This window comes from Capsicum annuum, chromosome 4 (genome assembly GCF_002878395.1).
Source record: "Capsicum annuum cultivar UCD-10X-F1 chromosome 4, UCD10Xv1.1, whole genome shotgun sequence".
NCBI lineage: Eukaryota > Viridiplantae > Streptophyta > Magnoliopsida > Solanales > Solanaceae > Capsicum > Capsicum annuum.
The window spans coordinates 68,705,487-68,730,725 of record NC_061114.1 but is presented as its reverse complement, the minus strand read 5'-3'; the positions used below and the strand labels follow the sequence as shown (position 1 = coordinate 68,730,725).

Genomic DNA, 25,239 nt, shown 5'->3' with positions numbered 1-25,239 from the left:
TTCCAATGTATTTCGTTGGGATTCGACTCCAACCTAGTTAGGTTACTATATTTGACAACGACCGCCTTATCCTTGTGTACTTTGGGCGATATCAAATTTTGGCACCGTTGCCAGGGAATATAGTCTCAGAGTTCTTGATTGATGTTGTTAGAGTTATTGGGTTTTATTTTTTATTTTTTTATTTATTTTATTGACCTACTCTTCTTGAGAAGTCAACCTGCCAGAGAAAGTACGAAGTGATAATGACTCTTTATTTATTGATCTTTTTCCTTATAATATGTAGATTGTTGCAGGTGTGTGAGAAATATATTATTGGAACATAATGAGAGCATGTTGGACACGTTGGCACTCCTGGAAAATGGAAGACAAGAGCTTGTTCAAAAGGTTGATATGTTTGGCTTGGATGTTTACCTCCTAAAAGTAGAGTTGGATACAAAAACTGCTGCATGTAATGCCCAGCGACTTAGTGATAGGTGATGTGAGACTGAAAGAATTTTGGAAAGACAACTTAAGGAGCTAAAATTGAAAGAGTCTAAAATTGCTCATGCTCTTATGAATAACATCATTCTTAAGGAAAGTATACTAGAGTTGTGTAGGGATGTAAAGAAGACTTCAAATTCAGAGTTTGGGTGCATTGGACCTCAATCGAAGCATTTTTCCACATTGTGTTTGGATTATCAGATCTTGATCGAGCCATACGATCCTAAAGAAGAGTGCATCAAGGAGGAAGAATATGTCTATATTCTTGAATTTGCTAAGCCAGAATCAAAGAACTACATTTCTCAAGTGAGGGCCAAGAAATACAACATGCCATATTTATTTCTTGGGTTCTTTGTTTTTATACCTCCGCCCATAAGTATAATGGAAAATTAGAAAATCAATTATGAGGGAAATTCATAAGTTTAAAGTGGAAAGAGAAATTTGAAGGCCAACTATTGGGCTACCTTGATGAAGTCTGAATAATCAAGGTACCCATGGACTTGATGGGGAAGTCTGAGTACCCAAAAACTTCCCTTCATGCCCCAACGTGAAATCAGGCGTTGCTTGAGATGAAACCCTAGGTATTTTGGTTTTTGTATTCGTATTACATGATTGACGTCAGATCTCTGCACCTATAGTGCCTCAAGTATGTTTGTAACTCTCTTATTTTGGTTTGATGCATTAGGGACAATGCATGATTTTAAGTTGAGGGTGGAGATACTTGTGGGTCTTGATGTCCTCTTGGGGTCTTTGTTGTCGTGCCTCTTTTCCCCAAAGTATTGTTCCTAGTATAGCTGGTATATGTAGGCGTATTATGTTTTATTTTGTGGTGTTTTGTGGTTAACTGGGAGAAAAATAAGTATCTAGGGCAGTTGACATATTTTTGGATTTTTGAGATAAATGATAAATACCTCTCCAATTGTCTATTTTTAACTATGTGATATGTATTTATATGCTACTATTGTGGATCTCTTTATGACATTAGTATTAGGTACATGACAATCATTGCGAACTTGTGCATGAATCAGACAGGTGGTACCTTGCAATATTGACTTTATGCCATGTGTGTGTGAGATGTTACTTAATTCTCTTTGTGTGTTAAATCCAAAATTTGCCCGGTTACTCTTACCTAGATTGTAGGATAGTTGGTTAGGAAAGAATCATAGGCCATTTTTATTTTAGTCCACTTTTAGCCTAAATGACCTTCCATGTATAAATTGTATCCCTTGATTCCTGTTTTGAGCCTTGTAGCCTATTTTTCTTGTTACACCTATCACCTTCCAATTTGTGTTAGAATGAATCTGTTTTGGCCCTAGTCTTCTTTAAACATTGGGTACTTTAACTCAGGCAAATTGCCTAAGTAAAGGGTGTCTATCATAGGGGTGTATGGTGTAAAATGTGTATGAAGAAGGGAAAAATAAGAGAAATGAAAGTAAGGCTAGGTGTGGTAGAAAAAGAAAAAGAAAAGAAAATTTGTGAAAAAAGAAAAAAAAAACTTAAACACCACACACAACCTGAATATGCTTTAATAAAGAAAGGGAGAAATAAGGACGGAAATAAATAAAGAAAAAATGGTTAGTAAATGAGACCCCAAAAGTAAGTGTAGTGCCAAGGTGGCTTAGTCATTTTAGATATCCTTACATATCATACCAGCCCCAAGCCTATGTTACAAGATGAAGAAAAGTCCTATAGTGATCCTAACTTAACTGTTTGAAAGCTTAGGTAATGAAAATAAGGGCAAGCCTATGGTATTTGACATGCATTGATTTGAACTTCTTTCTGAGAGTGAGTGTCTCTTGGCTGTCCCCATATTGATATGCTTGATTTCATATATGAGTGAGGAGGGACTTCCTTGTTGTGAAGGCACATGGATTGTATTCCTAGCTGCTTACTTGTTTGGGTAGTGTAACTTGTATATATGCATGGTTGTTTGTTGCCAATGTAATGTCATAGCTTGATTCCTTTCTGTCACATTGTTGTTCTTCATTAATATACACGGTTAGGTTTAAAGTGATTGAACTTCGAGAGGGTAATGTGTTTAGAGATAAAATTGATGATTGACTGCCATAGGTATCTTACATTTCTCTTGGTTAAGCATCGCCGTATTATTTTGTTATGTTTTGTTGTCTGAGAAAATATAACGTTCTAAGTTAAGAGTCTTGATTTTCTATAGAAATATATCACTTATGATGCTTAAACTATGAGAATATGCATGTACTTAAGGCTATATTGTTAGATTTGATGTGTTTTTGGGAGTGTTTTGCAGGAAATTAAGGTTCGGATGCTAAATGCAAGAGGAAATGTGAAAAATGGCTTGAATCATAGCCAAAAAACCCATTTTAAGCCTTTACTAACCAAGGTACGACTTCCTTCTGACAACTCGTAAGGAGCCTGTACGATTCGTATCTTGGACAAACCTTAAAATCGTTTCTCGGATAGATTCGACTCAACTTTGATAGTGCTTTGGTATTTTGGCCATAACTTTTTACCCCAATATTGAATTAAGGCAAAATTGGTTTCGTTAGAAAGCTAATTCAATTGTATATCTATTGGTGGGTCTTGATATCAAAAATTCTAAGTACACAAAAAGGTATGTTCAGTTGAAGATGAAGATATGAGCCAGAAGTTTGGCCAACTTACTCTTCCTATCCCGTTTTAGTTAGGATTTGTTTCCTGGGGTTTCCATATATCCCAATTACACTCCTATTATGTTTTAAAGTCCTATTATGTATGGTTAATTAAGTTTTTCTATTTTATTTCTAGTGTTTCCTATTTTATTTAGGAGATGATTTCTAAGGTTTTCCTATTTTAATTAGGATTTGTTTTCGTAATCTATAAATAAACTTTAGGTTTTATTTATTTAATCATTAAACTATTCACTAATAAATTTAGATATTAATTCTCATTCATCTATTCTTGGTTTGTTATTCAATTTAAGACTTTGGGGTTTGTTCCTTATTATTTAGAGATTAGTTTTGTAATTTTGTCTTTGGATTCCATGTTTGATCTCATAAATGTGAGCGGCTAATTCCCTTAGATAGGGTTGTGGAAACCCTAGGGGATTAACTATGTAGAGGAAGTGTAATATTCATCTATCCTAGGGATACATGTATCTTAATCTTCTTCACGATAACTAAATCTTAAGTAGCTGCAGTAGCTTGAGATAACATGTATTCACATCCATCCCTACAAAGGAGTGTGGGATTGGGAAAAGAAGATTAGGACAGTAATTTGGGATTCATCTCCATCTTTTAGTTCCTGCCATCTAATCTAATCACTTGATCCTACCTAGTGATAGTGAACTGAGGTAGTAGCAAGGGGCAACTAGGCGACACCCTGACACTTACCCGATAAAGTGTGAAATTTATCTTCCAGCATACCGACGGCTAATAATACCTATCTTGTAGACTTTGCATGCAGAACAACAGAATAGTTGGGTTTATCACGAGAAGTTAATGGATTTAAGAAGTCAGGGAGAACACAAGCCTAATATTCGTCTTCTATTGTTTACAACCAAGAACAACCAATTCTTCTTTTTTTTTCTAATTCAACAAATCCCCCTTTTTTACTTTTACGCATTGCCCAGTGATTTTAATAAATTCAAGATAGATATCCGACGTATTCCCTTGGGATTTTACCCCAACCTAATTGGGTTATTATATTTGACAACGTTCAATTTATCCTTCAATTGGAGGTGTACTTTGGGCATTATCAGAACTTTATTCAACAGTTTTCCATGTCTCTATGTTGTGAAAATGTGTAGGTGATCCTTGATTGATCGTTCCATTGAGGGATATTGGTATTTTAGACTCTTTGTCCTATAAGGAGACCCCAGTGAGGATCTTGGATTGGTAAGTTTGCTAGCTGCAAACAAAAGAGATAGCTTCGGTGAAGATTCTATGGAGGAACCAAAAGTTTGAGAAAGCTACGTAGGAAACGGAAGAGGACATGGAGTCCAAGTATCCATATTTTTTCCCATTTTGGAAAATTTTTGATGGAGGTATGTGTCAATATCCTTACCTCGATCTATATTTGCTAGACAATAGGTTAAAGTCCCCAGTGTGTTGAATTGATTTGTGTCTTGTTAGGCCATGGGTTTGAGCCCCTAGTCTTTGAGTTGAGCATGTATACTTGACAAGTTGATGGATTAAAATCGCTAAGTTTTGAAATGAGTAAGTATTGATAAGTAAGGGGTTTAAGTCTCCAAGCTTTGAAATGAACCAGTGTCTTTGATAAATGATGGTTTTGAGTCCCAAGATCAATGAAATGAAATAGTTGTTTGATGATGATCATGATATGTGTTGTGTTGTATCCTTGTTGTGTGCTTTGTCCTAACTTTTTTAAAGGTTGTTTTGATGTGTGATAATTTTTTAACCTATGTTATACTTTCCTTACCCGTCATTCGTAGATGAATGATTAAAGTCGGGTAGAATTGAAACACCAAGGTATTGGAACCATGAGAATAACTTCTTCATTGGGTGTCTCTAAGTTGGGTACGACTTCGGGAATGAGTCGTACCCTTTGGATATGAGTTGTATCTTATTTCCCTTCCCCTCTTGAATCCTAGGAAGTGTGGTGAGGTTTACTCACTGTCCTAGGTATGAGTGACTTCCTCCTCAATCGTACCAAAGGGTATGAGTCGTACTAAGTGAGTCGTATAGAGTTTGGACTTGAACTTTGAGTGGACTATTTTTGATACTGTTGAAGCATTCAAGTTAGGGGTTGAGTAATAACCTTTAGATATTATTCAAGGGTGTGTGGTCGTACCCTTAACAGTGTAAGTAACCTAGGAGAAACCTAAGGTATGAGTTAGGGTACCACTCGTACCCTAAGGTACAGTTCTCCTAGTGAGTCGTACCCCTGGACGGGTCCATTTTCCAGATTTTAATTAAGGACCATGTGGTCATTTCCTACACCCTAAACCCTAAGTCACTTCACTATATAAGTATATATGGCCTCCTTAAACACATTTTTGAGTAGATCAAACATCCAAAACACTCTCTCAAACTCATCTTTGAAGAATCGGAGGCTAGGGCTTCAATGGTGATCTTCTAGAGGAAAAGGAAGTCAAGACTCTTGTTGAATCAGGTTGTCTAAGGCATTTAAATCTTTCCCTTGATAAATAACTCTAAATCCATGTTTTTTACACTTGGAATAGTAAGTGTACATGGTGATTTTGAAATCAAATGAAAAGAGATTTGTTGTTTAATGATGAATAATGTTGAATCTTTCTTAGACTTGTGTTTATACATGTTATTGATGATGATTTTCATATGTGTTTATACATGTTATTGATGATGATTTTCATATGTGTCTTCTTGTTGTATGTGGTTTAACATGAGGATATTGAGTAACCCTAACCTTGATGATTTCTACCATGAAAATAGCCCTGTTAAAGGTATGCACATAAGGTGCTTGTTAAAATATCTAAGTGAATTGTCTAGTTATATATGGTGATGTGTTGAACTAAGGCTATTAGCCCAATAAGTATGAACAATTGGTAAATGATGTTGTAAAGTTATTGCGAGCCGTGTATTGTGTAATGATGAACTTTTTGAGTTAATGATTAATATGGGGTTGAAGTCCTTCAATATAAAGATGAACTTGAATTGTATGTTCAGCTAAAGTGTGGTGAGAATGTGGTATAAGATTGTTAACAAAATGGGAATAGTTCATGAGGGTCTTGATGACCATAAATTGAATTGTATGACGGATTGAACGAAGTTATTTTCCTATTGCAATAGTTGAGCAATGAAGGCTCCCATAAGGACCATGGGGTCATGTATAGTGTTGAATTAGCTAAATGGTTAAGGTCTTTAAATTTTGTATGGAATGAATGTTGATGCATGAGCAAAGGGTTAAAGTCCTAATTTCAACTAATGATAGTTGTGATGGCTTGAGGTTGGAGTCCCTTGCCTTATGAAATGGCTTGAGGTTAAATTCCCTTTCCCAATGAAATTACTCGTGGTTAAATACCCCTGCTTAAAGAGATCTCTTGAGGTTAATGTACCTCACCGAATGAAATATCTTGCGGTTAGAGTCCCTTAGAATGATGTTAGAGTCCCTTGTCTAACAAATGGGCATGAGGTTGCAGTCCCTTGCCTAGATAAATGTATGTGTGCTTAGAGTCCCTTGTTTGAATGATTGTGTATGTGGTTAAAATCCTTGGCTAATGAATGTATGAATAAGGTTAAATTTCTATGCCTAATGAGAAACGCTTGAATCTAAAAGTGCGAAGGGTCGGAGTTCCCCACTTCATGTCAAATGAATGAATTTTCAAGAATGTTGTTAAGCCTTAATTTCTTGATTAGCATCCGATATACCTATATGTAAAGATAAGTGTATGGATATGATTGAGTATGGTATATTGACTCGTTGTTGAATAACGATGCTATTTTATACTTATTCTTTAGTTACATGGTAGAGCTCCAACCGCTAACCATCTCTGAATGATTTTCCCCACACGGTATAGGGCTGGAGCATTATCTTCTCTTTTTATGTAGTGATTAGGTGATCAAAGTAGTTCGTGCATTGACTTGGGAGTGGTGAGATTCCTTACTTCAGAATACATCCTTCTTAGTCTCCTATCTTTAGATTTAGTTTTATTTTGACTTGGTTTGCCTATTGTCGAGGGCTTGCCCCAATATATACATTTCTAAACATCGGTTTGTATAGAGGTATTATGGATAACTGTGGACTTGGGTGTATTGGCTAGTGTGTTGATATCTATGAAATGGTAGACATTGTAAAGTTATGACTTCTAGTATTGTTTCAATTATCTTGTTATATTGCCTGGATCCACTCGACCCTTGTGATGGGTGTGATGATATTGAGCTGGGTTATCCGGACAACCTCCGATTCATGTTGACTTGAGGTGCCCCTATGACATGGCCTAGTTTTGAGGTATGTTCGTATGGAGTCATGGGTCTAGGACACTTCTTATCCACCGCAACCTTTTGTGGATCCACCATGATCCCTTTAGTAAAAACAACATGACCCTGATATGTCACAGCATTCAACCAGAACTCACACTTAGAAGCCTTTGCAATACAAATGCTGATCCTTTATGGTCTGCAACACAAGGCGGAGGTGATCGGAATGATCCACCTTACTTTTGGACTACACAAAAATATCATCGATAAACAAAATAACAAACAAGTCTAAGAGATGATGGAAAACACGGTTCATAAGATCCATAAACGCGGCCATGGCATTGGTCAAACCAAAGGACATCATCAATAACTCAAAATGACCATACCGCGTTCGAAAGGCAGTCTTAGGGATATCCACCTCCCTAATCTTCAACTGATGTTACCCAGACCGAATATTAATTTGGAAAAGAACTTAGCACCCTGAAGCTAATAAAAAATATCATCAATCCTCGAAAATGGATACTAATTCTTCACAGTTACTTTATTTAGTTGGCAGTAATCAATACACATTCGAAGAGAACCATCCTTCTTAAGTATGAAAAGAACCGGAGCACCCCACGAGACATACCAGGGTGGATAAAACCCTTATCAGGATGATCTTTCAACTGCTCCTTGAGTTCCCTTAATTCAGCCGAAGCCATCTTATATGGAGGGATAAAAATAGGACGAGTGTCTAAAAGAAGATCAATAACAAAATCAATTTCCCTATCGGGAGGTACACTAAGAAAATCACCGGGGAATACCTCAGGGATATTACAGACCACAGGGACAGTCTGCGAAGAAGGACCTTCAGATCTAGAATCCTTAACCTGCTCTAGGTGATAGAGGTGCACTTTAGAAACTAATTTCCAGGATCTAAGATACGAGATAATCATTCCCTTAGGCACTAGGGAACTACCTTCCTATTCGATTACCATCTTTCTTCAAAAATGGAAACTGACCCTTCAGGTCTAATAATCAAGAGAAGCATAGCATGAATGCAACCAATCCATTCTCAAAATTACATCAAAGTCTAACATGTCCAACTCTATTAGATCCACCAAGGTCTCCCTACCAGGAACCAACATCACACAACCCCTATAGAATCCAAAATGTACTCAGGATCAAAGCCAAAATTAATAGCCATATAAGAGGTCACATAGGAGAGAATAGACCTGGGATCAAGTAGACAATATATATCATGAGAAAAAAGTTTAAGCATACCAGTAAACACATCAGGGGATACCTTAAAATCCTGGTGAGTGGCAAGAGTATATAGACGGTTTTGACCAGTGCCTAAGCCAAAAGAAGAAGTATCACCCTTTGGTGTAGGAGAATATGAAGTAGCAACGTGAATCTTATTTGCCCTAGAAGCAACCTTAGAAGTATAATTCCTTTCCAGATGACCAGTCTGACCATATTTAAAGAACTTATTCCTCCCTTCTTTGTAAAATCCACGATGCACCTGACCATAAAATCTACAATGAGGATATGACAGAGATGACTGAGCCCCACTAGCCTACGATTGAGTTCCTAGTGCTCTAAACCCACCATCATATTGAGAACAACAATCACCTGAAGACTTTAGATAAAGATCACTAGCCGTAGAGTAGGAACAAGAATTTTCCCACTTCTTCTTAGACCACTTCCCACCATCTCTACCACTTTTCTACTGACCTCCACCCTGATCCTAATAGCAAAACTTCTTATTTTACCTTTTACTTATCTCCACTTCCTTCTACTTTTCTTCTAACACTTATTGCATATCCACCACAAGTCTAGAGATGTCCATATCCTTGTTCAATAAGGAAGCCTTGCTCTCCAAGATCAAGTCATGGGACAACCCAGAGGTAAACTTCCTAATTCTAGCCCTCATGTTAGAAACCAATTCAGGTGCATAACGTGATAGCTGATGAAACTTCAAGGTATACTTCTTTACTAATATCTTTCCTTGCTTCAGATTTACAAATTCCTCGGCCTTCACCTCCCTCAACTCTTGAGGAAAGAAACAGTCAAGGAAAGCACGAAAAAATCATCCCACAAAGAGGACTCATTATCATCACCCCTAGACTGGTCCTACTCCTCATACCATTGGTAAACCACATCCTTCAATTGGTAAGCAGCAAACCCTACACCCTCCACATTAGTAACATGCATCACACGGAAGATTTTTTCCATCTAATCAATAAAGTTTTGAGGATCTTCCTCAACTTTACAACTAGTGAAAGTAGAAGGACTCAACCTCATGAATTTTTCAACCCTAGTGACCTCAGATGATGGAGCAAAAGAAGAACCACGCTCAGTTTTGGAAGCCACAAAATGGGTGAGCAATTAAATCAACTGGTAAAACTTACTATTAGATGCATCAACTTAAGGTTCCTGAAAAGGGATAAGAGGAACTGGTAGATCTCCCTTGAGCCCAGGAAATTTGGAGATAAATTGACCCTTGAGCCCTTAGATGGCCAACTTAATGAAACCTTAGCTTGATTTGCTTGAGAGAATTCAGAGAGCCTTTTGGATTGTATGAGAAGTTACTTAGATTTTTTGGGTGCTAAAACATAAAAGGGTTATAAGATGTGGGTTTTAATTTGGGTTAGAAGGGAAATATACAGAATGCCCTTAACTTAAAAGCTGGAAAAGTGTCACCCCTGAGTATGGGCCAATCAGTGACTCATAGCCACTCCATACCACTCGTCACCATGAGTCATAACCAAGATAGTCTCTAGCACCCCCACACACTATTAACCCTATGACTCACTGGTACCACTCGTAATGAGACCCTATAAGAGTTGTAATCAACATAGAACCCAATTGGGTAAACACTGGACATCCTACAATTTATACCCAATGACTTATAATAAGTCCTTATGGATCATGGTGATCCACTCATACTTAGAGCAGAACATAGCCACTAAATTTGTGATTTGGTTACGATTCCATCCCAATGACTCGTTATGAGTCTTTACGACTCATACCTTCAAGTCATACCCAAGATAGAAATTCAAATACCATTCACTGGAAACCTTACAACTAAGGTCACCTGACCCATCAAGATACTTTACAACTTATCAAATGAGTCATTGTGAGGGCAGAAAAATTTTGAGAACCAAAAACTCGGGGCATTACAGGTATAGTGCTAGGGTCTCAAAGTATAATTGGAATAGGGTAATTTATCCTTATAGTTTTGTTTACCTTATTATGTAGTTTGCTTGATATTTGGGTGTGTTTATATTCTTGCTTGCATGATATTTATATTTGCATTATCTTTGGAGCTCAGTTGGAAGTTGCCTACTGAGTACCAAGTATTGGTACTCTTAGTACACTTCTGCATCCTGGAGATTATGATATGGGGTCTCATTGTTGTTGTGTGTGTCATGCGGAGCAGTTATGATTCGGAGATATAGGATGATCCACTGGCATTTGGAGTAATTCTACTCTCCCTCTTAGAACTAGACGAATATCTATGTTGTATTAAGAGATGGGTTGTATCAGTATATTTATTTTGTACTCCATTTTGTAAGTCTTATCACATTAGAAATTCTTGTACTAACTCCACCAAATTGTGGGACTATATTATGTATTTTAGTCTTTTATTTTATTTATTCTGCATTCTTCCTTGTTTTCTCTTGGTAGTCCATTACTTGTAGTTCTAGACTACGGGGTTGGCTTGCCTACTAGTGGGCTATAACATGTGCTATCATGACCAGAGAAATTGGATTGTGACACAGATGAAGACAATGTTCAGTATTAGGAGAAAGCATAGCTATTTTTATAATGGTTTCTAAGTTTGATATGGAATAATTAGATAGTGTATCTACGGGATTCCACATTTAGGAATCACCCATGTAAGTGTGAAGTATAAGCCGATTCAAGGAGAATTTGTAAGGCTAGTTCACTATGCACTTATAAAATTAAGTTGTGTTCATGGTTTAAACAAATAAAATAATGAGAACCAAAGACAGTTAAAGGGTTGATTGTGTGACATGCGATTTTCTAGGTAAACACCAAAGTTCGATGGTTCAAAGATGTCAAATTCACCAATTGATCGAGTATATCCAACATATGTTCACTATGAAAAGTTCAAAGAAAAACCTACTTGTCCAGTGTGATTAATCCTTACTTACGAATCACACAATTTTTATGAATGTTTTAATCATATAGTCATTCCTCATTCAAGTGGGAGATTATTGAATTTTTAAGATGTATGAATGGGAAATGAATAGATGGGGGTGTCAAATGGGCGGGTTGCATTATGATTGAAGATATTAAATGGGTTGAATTGGATATCGGGTTGGGTCATGACCCATTCAAATTCACTTTGGGTTGAAATGGGTAAAAATCGGGTTGGGTCTTGACCCGCTCAATTTAACCCGCTTAGTCTAAAAAATATTAACATATTAATATTTACCACTTATAAAGAAAATAAATTTGAATGAGTTTGAAAAGTTGGGAGGGTGGGTAGTGAGTGAGGATGGGATAAAAATATTTTTTTAAAATTTATTTTTTAAAAAATAAAAAATTATTTTTTAGGGAGGGGTGTGGGGTAAGGGGTTGGTGGTAGGTGGGGTGGGTTTTAGGATGGGGGTTGAGGTAAAAAAAAAATTAAAAGAAATATAATTTTAAAAAAAAATTCTTAAACAAAAAAATTAGAAGCGGGCGGGGTGTAGGTGTGGGTGTGAGGGTAGGAGTTAAGGAAAGGAAGGAGATTGCAGTAAGAGTCTTTTTAAAAAAAAAACTTTAGTTTTTTTTTAAAATAAATGTATTTTTTTTAAGAAAAATATATGTTTGAATATGTCGTATAGGGGAGGAGTTTGTGGGGATGTAGGGAGTAGGAAGAGATGGGGGTTGGGGTAAGATTAATATTTTCGTTCATAAAAAAATAATTTATTTACTTTTTAAATTAAAAAAAAATAATCTTTTAGGGTGGGGGTAGGGGTTCGGGGTAGGAAGTGGGGAATGAGGATGAGGTAGGGACAAGAAGAAAATTTGTAAAGTGCTTTTAAGAAATAAAAAAATTTATTTAAGGAAGGCGAGGTGGGGTTGAGGTATGTTGGCTTGTGGTGGGGTTTGGGGTAAGGTGGAGGTGAGGTGGGGTGGGTAATTTTGAGAGTGAATGTATGCATTGTCACTTTTTTTCCTATTTTCATTAAGAAAATAATTTTTTTATTCAATGGGTTGAAGTAGAGATTGATTGGGCTCATTTGAACCCAATTTGAAAATGAGTTGTAACTTAACGGGTTGAGATTTACCCAATAGTAAATTATCTTGAACCCAAAAGTTTTGGGGGGGTGGGGGGGGTGTTAGCTCAATTTGAGTTCATTTTGACACTTCTATGAATAGACACCAAAGAAAAGGGTGCATATTAAAGGCACAATTTCACTTTGAATGGTTGTGACCTTTTTGATGAGTTGTGACTCTTCCAATATATTGTGACTTTTTCGATAAGTTATGAATTTTTTGATAGGTTGTAATTTTTCAAGAACTTTTTTATTGACTATAAATTGAGAGGAATAGCCTCAGTTTTTAGTTAATAAAAAATTCTTGAACTTCATCAGCATATTTTTGTTTACAAATAACTATTGAGTCTATGTGATTAGTTGCTCACTTTGAATTTGATGAAATTGACGTTTGAGGTACCACTACACTGATAATAGGTATATCCATTTTATCTTAGGAGGAAGTAATTCATAACTTTGAGTACAGTGAGGGGATTAAATTTCTTAAGGCCACACAAGAAAATTGTGGACTCGAATATAAAATAAGCTCATTACTTTTTTGTTTTTTTAATTTTACCTTTTCTGATTTACTATTAAGTTTTGAACACAGGCTAACAACAAGAGAAACCTTTTCTAAATAATGTGATTGTTTACGGATCAAGGAAGAATACAAACACATAACATTAGATAATTCTATTTGGAAGATATGATGATCAACACCGCAAGCTCACAAATTTCTTTTAATCCAAAGCAAAGAATTGAAGTCCAGATAAGTATAATGCTAACAATATACCTAGTACAATACATTCATTTGAAAATCTAAAATAGATTCACAACCTCTTCTTCAAAACTCTTGAGTGAGAAGGAGTTGGATATATGGGCAGATGCCAAAAAGTTTTCTTCACATATATAAAGCTTTTTCAAAGTTCTCTTCACAGAATGATACAAGAACAAAAAATCATCATGCCACAAGAAAAACACCTCTCCACCCTCCAAAACATTCAACGGATTAATCATTTCATAGCACAACCATCGTTGCATCTGAGAACTATGTTTATGACAATTTCTTTAATCCATGAACTAGGTACTCCATACTTTTTCATCACCCATACCTCAATATTACTATCTGTATTATTGTCACACACACATAGACAACGCCCAAAAACTCCCAAACTTTATAAATTTGGACAATTTTCATGACTGTACCATAGAGCTGTGGGGAATGATTCAAACGACTCATTCAATAAATCAAACGAACATATTAACTCATTTCCATTAGCATCAGAAACCAACCAATGAAGCTTTCTATAGAGATTCACCCTATATGCCCTGCATCCAAAATAAAACATAACATGTCCTGCACTCCTCCAATACCCTTGTTGGGTTCAAAGTATAAATAAAGTGTGAATGAAAAATGAAGAAAATCAAGTGGAAGGAAAAATAGAAAAGAAAACACAAAAATGGAAAGTGTACTCTAAAATGAAAAGTCTACAATTTCTATCACATTGGTATGAGAATGTGACTTTCAAGTATTTATATTAAGAAACACCCATTCCACTTTGTAAGAGAGTCAAGAGATAAGAGATTCCTCGTGCATCATCATCGTCGCTCGCTCGGCTTTGACTTCAGCTTCGGATTTAGATTTGGATTTGGATTTGTCAAATAATCGATTGATGGGGTCTATCTTTTTGGACAAAATTTATTTGAAAGAAATATAATCCGAAGGGAAAATAACAATGCAGTAAATTTTTTTTGTTTTTTGATCCTCCAGTTATATGCGTGCAAAAAGTGTTTCGAACTGATGCTTCAGAAGGATGCACTGCTTTGAACTGATGCTTCATAAGGATACAATCCTTCAATAAAATGAGACACTGATTCTTGAAATGGTTTGCTTGTTTGGAAAATATGCAATCTTTGGACGAACAGATATGATTTTTTAGGAAAAGTCACACCTTTTAAGTGAACCATTTCCACTTTTCAGAAGAGGCATATAAAGGCTATATAAACCTGCTTTCATCCACAGGTTTAGATATGATTTTTATGAAATATAAACTCTCTTCTTGTCTTTAAAAACATTCTGTGTGATAAATCAAACTATTGAGTGAGTTCGTTGAATCCAACAATTTGAGGTACCGCTATTGTTCAAATTAAAGGCTATTTTATCCTTGGAGGATGATTCCATAACCTCGGGTACAGTGAGGGGAATTATTCCTTAAGGAAACTCCATGAAGTCAGGGGACTTGGCCTTAAAATTCTATTTCATCTCTTTTTTGAAAATTAGCACACTTCTTTGATGGATTATTCATAATCTAGGGTTGAAAGTGCTAGTAACTTCATAAGTGTTCCTGTATTAGACTTGAACTAGACTTGTAGTTTGTGTTGCATGTATACAGATTCTTGTACTCGAATATATACAAAATAACAATCTTAAGAAATATTCCAGAATCTATAATGCTTGTTTTTGGAGATTAAAGCTTTAAGATTTCTACTCCATTTGAATTTAACTAGTGATTTAAAGACATAAAATCTTCATTACAAGTTGAAAATTACTCGATTGACGATTGGAAGTCATAAGAACTTCATCGTTAACTAGAAGCAAGAGGTGTTTAAAATTGTTGCAATTTTTAATAAGTAGTATTCTGAAAATACTAAATTTACTGTCTTATGGTGACAGAAAAAATGACTAAGGAAAGTCAACTGCAAGATGCGGCAATGACTGTAGGGGTAAATAGTATTACCGCGACAAGTCGAGAAAACGCTCCACAACCTATGGCACCTGCCAAGCCCGAAAAGTTTGCAGGCATTGACTTCAAGATATGGAAGCAAAATATGTTCTTTTACCACACCACTCTATGTCTTTAAAGGTTCACTACTGAGGATGCACCTGAGGTGCCCGAGGGAACCTCGAACAAAGAGCATTTCATAATTATAGAGGCTTGGAAACACTCAGACTTCTTTGGCAGGAATTACATCTTGAGTGGTCTCCAAGACAACCTCTATAATGTTTATAGTGGAACTAAGACATCGAAGGAATTGTGGGGGGCACTAGAACGAAAATACAAGATAGAGGATGCAGGAATTAAGAAATTCTTTGTTGCAAGGTTCCTGGACTTTAAAATGATAGATAGCAAGTTGATTGTCTCTCAAGTGTAGGAATTACAAGTAATCATCCATGATCTCCTAGAAGAAGGTATATCTTTGAAAAATACCTTTGTTGAACAAAATGAAAATGTTCTTAGTACTCATATAAACTATTTTGTAGGTTTGATTGTGAATGGTGCATTTCAAGTAGTAGCGATCATTGAGAAGCTACCACCTATATGGAAAGACTTCAAAAACTACTTGAAGCACAAATGCAAGGAGATGACTGTTGAAGATCTTATTGTTCGACTATGAATTAAAGAGGATAATAAGGCTACCGAGACAAGGTCAAAAGGGAATTCTAAAATTAATGAAGCACATATTGTAGAAGATGACTAAAACAATTCTAAGAAAAGGAAGAAAGTTAAACATGGAAACAATCAACCCAAGAAGAAATTCAAGGGAAAGTGCTTCAACAGTGGCAAAATTGACCATAAGTCCACGGATTGTCATGCCCCTAAGAAAGGCAAGAAAAGGGAGCAACAAAATATGATTGAGTCCAATAAAAAATGTGATGCACTGCGTGCTATGTTTTTAGAATGCAACTTAGTGGGGTATCCTCACGAATGGTGTATGAACACTGGTGCCACCCGCCATGTTTGTTCCAACAAAAATTTATTTTTATCATTCGCTCCGGCTCAAGTAGAAAAAATAATCGAAATGGCGAACTCTGCTCTGCTTAAAGATGACTTCCAACAAAGTGTTGACACTTAACAATGTCTTGTATGTTCCGGAGTCAAGGAAGAACTTGATTTCAGTTTTGCTTCTAGACAAGAACGGATTCAAATATGTTTTTGTTTCTGGAAAAATTGTACTTAGTAAAGGAGAAGTGTATGTAGGAAAAGGTTTCCTCAATGAGGGCCTATTCAAAATGAATATAATGAATGTTGAAATCAATAAAAGTTTAATTTCTTCTTACTTGCTTGAGTCTTATGATTTGTGGCATGAATTTTTAGGCCATGTTAATTACAAAAGATTACAAAATTGATTAACTTAGAAGTTTTGCCAAACTTTGAGTGCAATAAATCAAAGTGTCAAATGTGTGTAGAATCATAATAAGCAAAGCATCCTCATAATTCTGTTGAAAGGAATTCCAATCCTTTAGACTTAATACACACTGACATTTGTGATATAAAGTCAACACCATTACGAGGTGGGAAAAAGTATTTCATAACTTTTATTGATGATTGCACAAGATATTGTTATGTCTACTTGCTAAATAGTCAAGATGAAGCAATAGATGCATTTAGGCAAGACAAAATTGAAGTTGAAAATTAGTTAGAGAAAAAGATTAAAATGATAAGAAGTGATAGGGGCAAAGAATATGAATCTCCCTTCGCAAAAATATATGTATAGAATGGAATTATCCATCAAACAAGGCCCCGTATTCACCTCAATCTAATGAAATTATGGAAAGGAAAAAACAAACTTTGAAGGAAATGATGAATGACTTACTTATAAGTTCAGGTTTACCGCAAAACTTGTGGGGGGGAGGCTATCCTTACAGCCAACCATATACTCAATAGAGTTCCCCATAGTAAGACATAATCAATTCCTTATGAAAAATGGAAAGAAAGAAAACCCAACTTGAAATATTTCAAAGTGTGGGGGTGTCTAGCAAAGGTCCAAGTTCCTATGCCAAAAAAGGTTAAGATAGGACCTAAGACGGTGGACTGTGTGTTCATAGGATATGCTAAAAGTAGTAAAGCATGTCAGTTTTCGTTAATAAATTCAAACATTTGGATATTAATGAAAATAAGATAATTAAATCAGATAATGCTGAATTATTTGAAAACATTTATTCGTGTAAAACTAGACATGAACAGTCTAGTGGAAGGTCTAAACGACCTTGAGAAAAGCGAAGTAAGAATGTACATAATGAAGAAAATCCAAGACGTAGTACACGTCACAGAACATCTACTTCATTTTATTTGGATTTTTTAACATTTCTCTTAGAAAATGAGCCTCAAACATTTAAAGAAGCAATGTCGTTATCAAACTCATCCTTTTGGAAAGAGACTGTCAATAGTGAGATAGATTCAATCTTAAGAAACCGTACTTGGGGAATTGGTTGATCTTTCTCTAGAAAATAAACCGTTAGGTTCTAAATGGATCTTCAAAAGAAAAATGAAAGTGGATGGTACGATTGACAAATACAAGGGAAGACTTGTAGTAAAAGGCTTCAAACAAAAAACGGCCTTGATTACTTTGATACATACTTGCCGGTAACAAGGATAACATCGATTCGAATGTTAATTACCTTAGCGGCGGTATATGGTCTTCAAATCCATCAAATGGATGTGAAAACCACATTCCTAAATGGATAATTAGAGGAAGAAATTTACATGGAACAGCCTGAGGGTTTTATGGTTCCAGGAAAAGAAAATAAGTTGTATAAACTTGTAAGTCACTTTATGGACTAAAATAAGCACCTAACCAATGGCATGCAAAGTTTGACTAAACTATGTTGGCAAATGGATTCAAGATAAATGAATATGATAAATGTGTTTATGTTAAAGACACTCCAAATCACCAAGTCATTATGTGTTTATATGTGGATGATATGTTGATCATCAGTAGAGACATTTCAGATATAAATGCAACGAAATGAATGCTCGAGAGCAAGTTTGATATGAAAGACCTTGGAGTTGCGGATGTGACCTTAGGAACAAGAATCCATAGAACTCCCAAAGGGTTGGAATTGTCATAATATCATTATAGCGAAAATGTACTTGACAAATTCAAGTCTATGGAATTCAGTATTGCCAAGACTCCATTGGATGTGGGCTTTGCACTTCAAAAGAATGAAGGTAAAAGTGACTCACAATTGGAGTACGCAAGAGTATTGGGATGTTTAATGTATATAATGAACTATACATAATCAGACATAGCATGCGTTATTAGTAAATTGAGTCGGTACATGTGTAATCCCAACAAAACTCATTGGATGGCAATGAAAAGAGTTTGGGGGTATCTTAAATATACTCAAGACTATGCCTTACATTATAATAAATATCCCCCAGTACTAGAAGGATACAATGATACAAATTGGAACACCAGATCGAACGAAGTAAAATCCACAAGTGAATATGTATTTACTATTGGTGGAGGAGCAGTCTCTTGGAAATCATCCAAACAGACTTGTATTGCTCGCTTTATAAGAGAATTTGAATTTATCGCATTGGATAAAGCTGGTGAAGAAGCAGAATGGATTCAAAATTTCTTGGAAGATATTTCTTATTGGCCCGAACCAGTGGCACCAGTATGTATACACTGTGATAGCCAAGCAGCAATAGGTAGAGCAGAGAGCATAATGTATAATGGTAAATCTCATCACATACGATGAAGTAATAATATCATTAAGGAACTTCTCTCTAGTAGAATTATCACTGTTGACCATTTAAAGTCAAAACATAATGGGTTAATCTACTTATAAAAGGCCTATCTAGAGAAGGAGTGGAAAGAACATCTAAGGGAATGGGTTTAAGGCCTAGGACAAGTCAGCATGGTGGTAACTCGACCTAGCAGACTGGAGATCTCAAGAGCTAGGTTCAAAGAGATCAAACAAAGTTGTGATTGACAATTTCAACATTGTCAATATACCCAACCCATTCTTATGATACAGACAATGTTTAGTAAACAACGATAAGACTTAAGGTGAAAAGTCTTTTGATAATTATCTAAATTTGGAAGATTTGACCAAATATTTTAATATATAGGATAGAACATTTAAAAATCAGATATGTGAGGGTGAAGTGGAAGTCGATTCAAGGAGAATGTTAATAAAGGCCTATTCTCTAAGCTTTCATAAAATCGGGACGTGTTCATGGCTGAAAAGAACAAAACCATAAGAACCATAAATGATAAAAGGCTGGTTGTGTGACATGTGTTGTCTAGGGGTACTTTAAATCTCAATGGTTCAAAGATATTAAATCTACCGATTGACCGAGTGCATCCGATCTAGATGCAATTAGTCATTGCTTGATGATCACATACTTTTCCATAAAATTTTATGAAAAATAGTCATTCCTCATTCATGTGGGGGATTATTGGGTTCAAAGTATAGATTAAGTGTGAATGAAAAATAGAGAAAACCAAGTGGAAGGAAAAATAGAGAAGAAAACACTAAAATGAAAAGTGTACTCTAAAATGGAAAGTCAACTATTTCTCGTACATTGGTGGGAGAATGTGATTTTCAAGTGTTTATATTAAGAAACACTCATTCCACTCGATAAGTAAGGCAAGAGATAAGAGATACCTCATACCTTCATCGTCGTTGTTGGCTCGGCTTGGCTTCGGCTTCATCTTCAGATTTGGATTTGGATTTAGATTTGTCAAATGATCGATCGACGAGATCTATCTTTTTGGAAAAAATTTATTTGACAGAAATTTAATTCTAAGGGAAAATAAAAATGCGGTAAAAAAAATTTTGTGTTTTGATCCTCCAGTTATATGCATGCATGCAGTGTTTCGAACTGATGCTTCAAAAGAATGCACTGTTTTGAACTGATGCTTCAAAAGAATGCACTGTTTTGAACTGATGCTTCAAAAGGATACACTGTTTAAAACTGATGCTTCGGAAGGATGCAATCCTTCAATAAAATGACACACTGATTCATGAAATGGTTTGCCTATTTGGAAAAAATGCAATCTTTGAAAAAACAGACATGGTTTTTCAGGAAAGGTGACACCTTTTAAGTGAACCATTGCCACTTTTTAGAAGAGGCATATAAAGGCTATTAAAACCTTCTTTCATCTACGGGATTAGATACAAATTTTCTAAAATACAAACTCTCTTCTTGTCTTTAAAAACATTTTGTGTGATCAATCAAACTGTTGAGTGAGTTCATTGAATCTAACAATTTGAGGTACCGCTATTGTTCGGATTGAAGGCCATTTTATCCTTGGAAGAAGATTCCATAACCTCAGGTACAGTGAGGGGAATTATTCCTTAAGGACACTCCGTGAATTCAACGGACTTGGCCTTAAAATTCCATTTTATCTCTTTTCTGAAAATTAACACACTTCTTAGATAGATTATTCATAATCTAGTGTTGAAGGTGTTAGGTAACTTCATAAGTGTTCTTGTCTTAGACTTGAACTAGAGTTGAAGCTTGTGTTGCATGTATATAGATTCTTGTACCCGAATATATACAAGATAACAATCTTAAGAAATATTCCAGAATCTATAATGCTTGTTTTTGGAGATTAAAACTTTAAGATTTCTACTTTGAATTTAACCAGTGATTTAAAGACATAAAATCTTCATCACAAGTTGAAAATCACTCGGCTGATGATTGGAGGTCATAAAAACTTCATCGTTAACTAGAAACAAGAGGTGTTTAAAATTGTTGCAATTTTTAATAAGTAGTATTCTGAAAATATTAAATTTACTGTCTTGTGGTGACAGAAAAAATGACTAGCGAAAGTCAAGTGCAAGATGCAGAAACGACTGTAGGGGCAACTAGTATTGCTACAACAAGTCGAACAAATGCTTCGTACCCTATGGCACCTACAGAGAAGCTCAAAAATTTTGCTGGCATTGACTTCAAGAGATGGCAGCAAACGATATTTTTTTACCTCACCACTCTATATCTTCAAAGGTTCACTAGTGAGGATGCTCCTGAGGTGCCCGAGAGAACCTCGGCAAAAGAGCATTTCATAATTGTAGAGGCTTTGAAACACTCGGACTTTCTTTGCAGTAATTATATCTTGAGTGGTCTCTAAGACGACCTCTATAATATTTATAGTGGAACTAAGACATCGAAGAAATTATGGGGGGGCACTAGAACGAGAATACAAGACAGAGGATGCAGGAATTAAGAAATTCTTCATTTTAAGGTTCCTGGACTTTAAAATAATAGATAGTAAGTCGGTTGTCTCTCAAGTGCAGGAATTACAAGTAATCATCCATGATCTCCTAGCGAAAGGTATATCTTTGAAAAATACCTTTGTTGAACAAATTGAAAATGTTCTTAGTACTCACATAAACTTTTTTGTAGGTTTGATTGTGAATGATGCATTTCAAGTAGTAGCGATCATGGAGAAGCTACCACCTATGTGGAAAGACTTCAAAAACTACTTGAAGCACAAATACAAGGAGATGACTGTTGAAGATCTTATTGTCCAACTGTATATTAAAGAGGATAATAAGGCTGCCGAGAGAAGGTAAAAAGGGAATTCTGAAATTAATGGAGAACATATTGTAGAAGATGACAAAAACAATTCAAAGAAAAGGAAGAAAGTTGGACATGGAAACAATCAACCCAAGAAGAAATTCGAGGGAAAGTGCTTCAACTGTGGAAAGATTAGCCACAAGTCCATGGATTGTCGTGCCCCTAAGAAAGGCAAGAAAAGGGACCAAGCAAATATGATTGAGTCCAATAAAGAATGTGATGATTTGTATGCTATGTTTTCAGAATGCAACTTGGTGGAGAATCCTCGTGAATGGTGGATGTATTCTGGTGCCATCTGCCATGTTTATTCTAATAAAGAGTTGTTTTCCTCATTTGCTCTGGCTCAAGTATAAGAAATGATCTACATGGCTAACTCCCCTACTGCAAAAGTAGAAGAAACTAGAAAGGTGTTCTTGAAGATGACTTCCGGTAAAGTGTTGACATTTAACAATGTCTTGTATGTTCTGGAATTAAGAAAGAACTTGATTTCAGTTTTGCTTCTAGATAAAAATAGATTCAAATGTGTTTTTGTTTTCAAAAAAATTATACTTTGTAAAGGAGAAGTGTATGTAAGAAAAGGTTACCTCAATGAGGGTCTATTCAAAATGAATGTAATGAATGTTAAAATCAATAAAAGTTTAATTTCTTCATACTTGCTTGAGTCTTATGATTTATGGCATGAACATTTATGCCATGTTATTACAAAACATTATGAAAACTGACTAACTTAGAAGTTTTGCTAAACATTGAATGCAATAAATCAAAGTGTCAAAGGTGTGTAGAATCAAAGTACGCAAAGCATCCTTATAAGTTTGTTGAAAGGAATTCCAATCCCTTAGACTCAATACATACTTAATACATAATATCTTTTTGGATAAAATTTATTTGACAAAAATTTAATCCGAATGGAAAATAAAAACACAGTAAATTTTTTCTATGTTTTGATCCTCCAGTTATATGCATGCATGAGTGTTTCAAACTGATGCTTCATAAGGATGCATTGTTTTGAACTGTTGCTTCGGAAGGATGCAGTCCTTCAACGAAATGACACACTGATTCATGAAATGGTTTGCCTGTTTGGAAAAGATGCAATCTTTGGATGAATAGACATGATTTTTTAGGAAAGGTCACACCTTTTAAGTGAACTATTACCACTTTTTAGAAGAGGCATATGAAGGCTATATAAACCTACTTTCATCCACAGGTCTGGATACAAACTTTCTGAAATAAAAACTCTCTTCTTGTCTTCAAAAATATTCTGTGTGATCAATCAAACTGTTGAGTGAGTTCATTGAATCCAAAAATTTGAGGTACCGCTATTGTTCGGATTGAAGACTATTTTATCTTGGGAGGAAAATTAACCTCGGGTACAGTGAGGGAAATTATTCCTTAAGGACACTCCATGAAGTCGGGGGACTTGGCCTTAAAATTCTATTTCATCTCTTTTCTGAAAATTAACACACTTTTTAGATAGATTATTCAATATCTAGTATTGAAGGTGTTAGGTAACTTCATAAGTGTTCTTGTCTTAGACTTGAACTAGACTTGAGGTTTGTGCTGCATATATACAAATTCTTGTACCCGAATATATACAAGATAACAACCCTTTCCCAATTGTGTAAACTTGAGCTTCAGACTTGTAATAACGAGAATTATTAGTATCAACATGAATTTCTTCCTGGTAAATTCTAACTACTTTGTACTCAAACCTAACAGGATCAAAATTGAAACCACAAGTCACTAAATTTGGCCACTTTCGTACCCCTTGTACCTCTGAAGGGTGATATATTCTCTAGTTCTTGGATTGAGGATTTTAATACTATCAACATCACTATGAAAGTAATTGCTACAAATGAAACCGTGTACTGATCCAACGAGGAAAAATGAATAAATGGGAAAGTGAAGTAGTAGATCAAGGTAAACATTTGGATCATGGCAAATTTCATGATCAGAGTTATCTTTAGAAAATATTTTGAGACATTTTTGATGTATAAGAGTGTGGTAGGAAGTAATTTAGATAGAATATCCACCAAGATTGGGGATGGAAGATCCACAAGGGATACAACATTATCATTCATTTTTTACAACTATATGGACATATTAGCTACTGATATTGGGCACTTTATAGGGGTTATTATTTTACTATAACAAGTGGCTTAGGGGTGGGGAATTGTTTCCAGAAGACACTCGGTATGTGGTCAAATTTAAGTAGTTTTTGAGTATTCCCTTCGGCCAATAATATTTATTCACTGTTGATTTGACACACATCTTTAAAAAATATAAAATAGTAAGGGTAATTATATGACCCTTTGAATATAAGAAATTATCCAATAATTTTACCAAAACTTATTTTTAATTACATTTACAAGTAAAAGATGGACGAAAGAAGTAATTAATATTGTAATATATTCCCTCTATTTTAACTTGTTTATCTTACTTTATCTTTTAATTTGTTTTAAAAAAATTGCCTTTTGCTTTTTCAGTAATTCTTTAATTTCAACTTTCACGTGACATGTTTAAGCGCATAGAATTGAAAGACATCTTGATATATTTTACATTCTTAAATTTTATGTCAAAATCAAAATTAGTCCAAAAGGAGAAATTGTTGAGTTTGTCAACATGTATAGAGGAATATTCGCACTAGATCTTATCTATGAACTTAGGCAACACACATCTTTTTATTACATGAATTGGCATTGAATATTAAAGGTGAAGTTATTAGAAATTACATATTCTTGGAAACATGACAACAGTAAAGGAGAAAACATATTGGAAATAGCAAGACTTCAAATTTGACACGTCTTTTGACTATATATCGATAAAATAAGGAGAGAGTATTAGCAACTTACAAGCAAAACTCATTCATTACCAACTAGCGAAGCTTAGTATGTGTGCCCAGTGGGTTTCAATGGCCGGGATTATTCCTTTTTCAATCGATTAAGCAACCTTATTAGAATACTCATGGCTACATAGGGAGAATATGCATGTGTGCCCATTTAAATAAATCATACATTTGTATGTGTGCTCGTTTACTTTATATATGTATGGGTAAAATAGTTTCAGTAAGGATTAGTTCAACTCGGGTCGAACATTAGGAGCCGGTGCAGGATGGCATCATCTCGAGAATGATGCCAATAAAAAGAGATGTCATTTTGCCGAATAGAGTAGCCCAAGTATATCGACGATGGTGTCTGCATACAAAGGATAGACAAAAGGGCGATGTATCAGATTATTCAGGTACGCAGGCAATCCTCGGCTGAACCACATCAGACACACAATACTGGGTTGACATCCTTCAACTGTTGTTTCGGGTAC

General features: G+C 35.4%; 1 pseudogene; it reads right to left on the bottom strand.

The window, feature by feature from the left end:
• Positions 1 to 13,426: 13,426 nt before the first annotated feature.
• On the bottom strand, positions 13,427 to 24,002 carry LOC107868945 (annotated as a pseudogene).
• Between the last annotated feature and the right edge of the window lie 1,237 nt (positions 24,003 to 25,239).